This window comes from Helianthus annuus, chromosome 13, assembly GCF_002127325.2.
Source record: "Helianthus annuus cultivar XRQ/B chromosome 13, HanXRQr2.0-SUNRISE, whole genome shotgun sequence".
Classification (NCBI taxonomy): domain Eukaryota; kingdom Viridiplantae; phylum Streptophyta; class Magnoliopsida; order Asterales; family Asteraceae; genus Helianthus; species Helianthus annuus.
This window is the reverse complement of record NC_035445.2, coordinates 77,941,417-77,944,576: the sequence shown is the minus strand read 5'-3', so window position 1 is coordinate 77,944,576 and position 3,160 is coordinate 77,941,417.

Genomic DNA, 3,160 nt, shown 5'->3' with positions numbered 1-3,160 from the left:
TCTTTCAATATCTGACATGCTTCATCCTGTTTGATTCCCCAATCAAACTTCTTTTCCTTCTGCGTGAGGAGTGTTAACGGTTGAGCGATCTTTGAAAAGTTCTCGATGAACCTTCGATAATAGCCAGCCAAACCCAAGAATTGCCGAATCTCGGTTGGCGTTTTTGGCGTTTCCCAATCCTTGATCGCCTCGATCTTGGTTGGATCCACGTGGATTCCATCTCCATTCACCACGTGCCCAAGGAATTGCACTCCTCGTAGCCAAAACTCGCACTTAGAGAATTTGGCGTACAACTGTTCTCTCTTTAGCAGCTCCAGAATGGCTCTAATATGCTGCTCGTGCTCAGCCTTCGTCTTTGAATAAATCAAAATATCATCAATGAATACAATCACGAATTTATCCAAGTGCGGTTTGCAAACTCGATTCATCAAATCCATGAACACTGCAGGTGCGTTTGTCAAACCAAACGACATAACGAGAAACTCGTAGTGTCCATATCGAGTTCTGAAGGCTGTCTTTGGGATACTCTCCTCCTGTATCCGTAGCTGATGGTATCCAGATCGAAGATCGATCTTTGAGTAAAAGCTTGAACCTTGAAGCTGGTCGAATATATCATCAATCCTTGGCAAAGGATACCTATTCTTGATCGTCAGCTTGTTCAACTCTCCGTAGTCAATGCACATACGGAAGCTACCGTCCTTCTTCTTGACAACAATACTGGAGCTCCCCAAGGCGAGAAGCTTGGTCGGATAAATCCCTTGTCTAACAACTCTTGAAGTTGTGTCGACAGTTCCTGCATCTCAGACGGAGCTAGCCTGTAGGGTGCCTTAGCCACAGGCGCGGCGCCTGGAACTAGGTCAATGCGGAACTGCACTTGTCTTTGAGGCGGCAAGCTGGGCAAGTCTTCTGGAAAAACTTCCGGATATTCCCTCATGACAGGGATGTCTTCGATCTTTGGCTCAGCAGCCCTTTTATCCATAATGTGTGCCAGAAACGCAACACATCCTTTCTGCAAACACTTCCTTGCCTTTAGGCAGCTAATAATCCTCGACGGCGTCTCACGCTTCTCTCCATGAACAACAATGGTCTCACCATCATCGGTTGGGATACGAATCATCTTCTCGTGGCAAACTATCTCTGTCTTGTTGCCAGATAACCAATCCATCCTCACTACCACGTCGAAGCTTCCCAACTGGACTGGTAGTAGATTTAGAGCGAACTCGCGCTTTTCCAACTCGATTACGCAACCTCGAATCACCTCGTTAGCTTCTACTAACTTTCCATTCGCTAATTCAATCGAGTATGGAATATCTAGCTTACTAGCGGCTAAACCAAGCATATTCTTAAATTCTAACGATACGAAGCTATAATCGGCACCAGTATCAAATAGAATGGATGCATAGCGTTGAGTAATATGGGACGTACCGATATCCATGCTTGGATTCCTGGCGTGCTTCCTTAGCCCGGTGTTAGACATCTTTCCCATAATTTTGTCTAATCTCCATTGGGCAATCTTTCCTATAGTGTCTCATATCCCCGCAGTTGTAACATCCCCTATCTTTTCCTTTTCCTTTCTTTCCACGCTTCGTCTCACGCCAACACGTTTCCCTGTTGTGTCCCACTTTGCCACAGTTGTCACACTTCCCATTTTTACATCGCCCGGTATGATGACGTCGGCACCTGTCGCATTTAGGTAGCTTACCCATGTACTCTTTTCTCTTTTTGTTGTTGCTACTCGACTGGGTACCCTGTTTGAAATTCGCCAACTTTCCCTTGTTGTCCCCAGATGACTCCACATGAGTCTCCTTCTTCTCCTCAGAGGTTGAAAATTTGTTCATCCTGATTGCCTCTTCAGTCAAGGCTACACTTAGATTGATGGCCTCAGTGATCGTTGCAGGCTTAGATGTCGTCACCATGCTCATGATTTGGGGTGCTAATCCCCAAATGAAATGCTCAACCCTCTTAAACTCCGGATCTACCATGTAAGGAACAATACGCGACAGGACTTGGAACTTCTCCACATACTCAGCTATCTTTGGACCTTCCATCTTCAAGTTCCAGAACTCAGTCTCCACCTTCTGGCTTTCTGTTCTCGAACAGTACTTTTTATACATTAGCTCTTTTAGCTCGTCCCATGATAAAGCATACGCAACAGCCTCGCCCATTGTCTGAACCTGTAGTTTCCACCATGACAGAGCCCCATCTCGGAACAGCCCGGAAATGTACGTGACCTGATCCTCTGGGGCGCATTTGCTCGCACGCAAAACAGTGTCCGTTTTCTCAACCCAGCACACGAAGGCTACGGCACCCCCAGTGCCGTCGAAATGTAGGGGCTGGCAGCCTAAGAACTGCTTATAGGTGCAGCCGTTGGGTGGTTTGTTTCCGGGGCGAGAGGCCTCGTACTGTGCGATGAACTATAAGAGACGTTCTTGAAATTCCGCCTCTGAGGTGGGCATGCGCATTTCGCGTCTTGGTGGCATCTTCTAAAAGACGTTTCATGTAGGTTAGGTCGCAGCAGGTAAAATGTACGTATGTATTCAACAATATTAGCACATAACATCTTATGCTATCAATAAATCAGCCACATAACATCTCATGTCATAGAGCATAAACAATAGATCACTGCGATTGCATTGCCACAAATCGAGACCACAATGTAAAGCTTACACGTACATAACTGTATCGTACAACAATAATGACTTAGTAGGGGACGACCCTAGGCAAGTCGTGCGATTGCCGGACATGTTAAGGAATCTCTGGTCTGTCCATTTTCAAATTCCAGAACTCCACCTTAAGCTTCTGAATTCCAGTCCTAGAACAACATTTCTTCTCAATCATTTCCTTGAGCTCGTCCCAGCTCAGTGCATAAGTAGCATCCGTGCTAAGGGCCTGATCCTGATGGTCCCACCATGAGAGTGTGCTGTCTAGAAATGACCTCAAGGTAAAGGTATCACTCTGCTTGGGGCGAACAGTTAGTCTTTCTTAGAATGGAGTCAATCTTTTCGGACCAACGAACAAATGCAATGGCGCTTTCTGTTTCGTCGAAGTTCAAAGGCTTGCAGTTTAGGACTGCTTATAGGTGCGGTCAGCTGGGGATTATTTCCAGTAGTGCCATTGCTGTGCTAAAAGCGGAGAGCTTCATGTCGTGCAATTGCCTGTG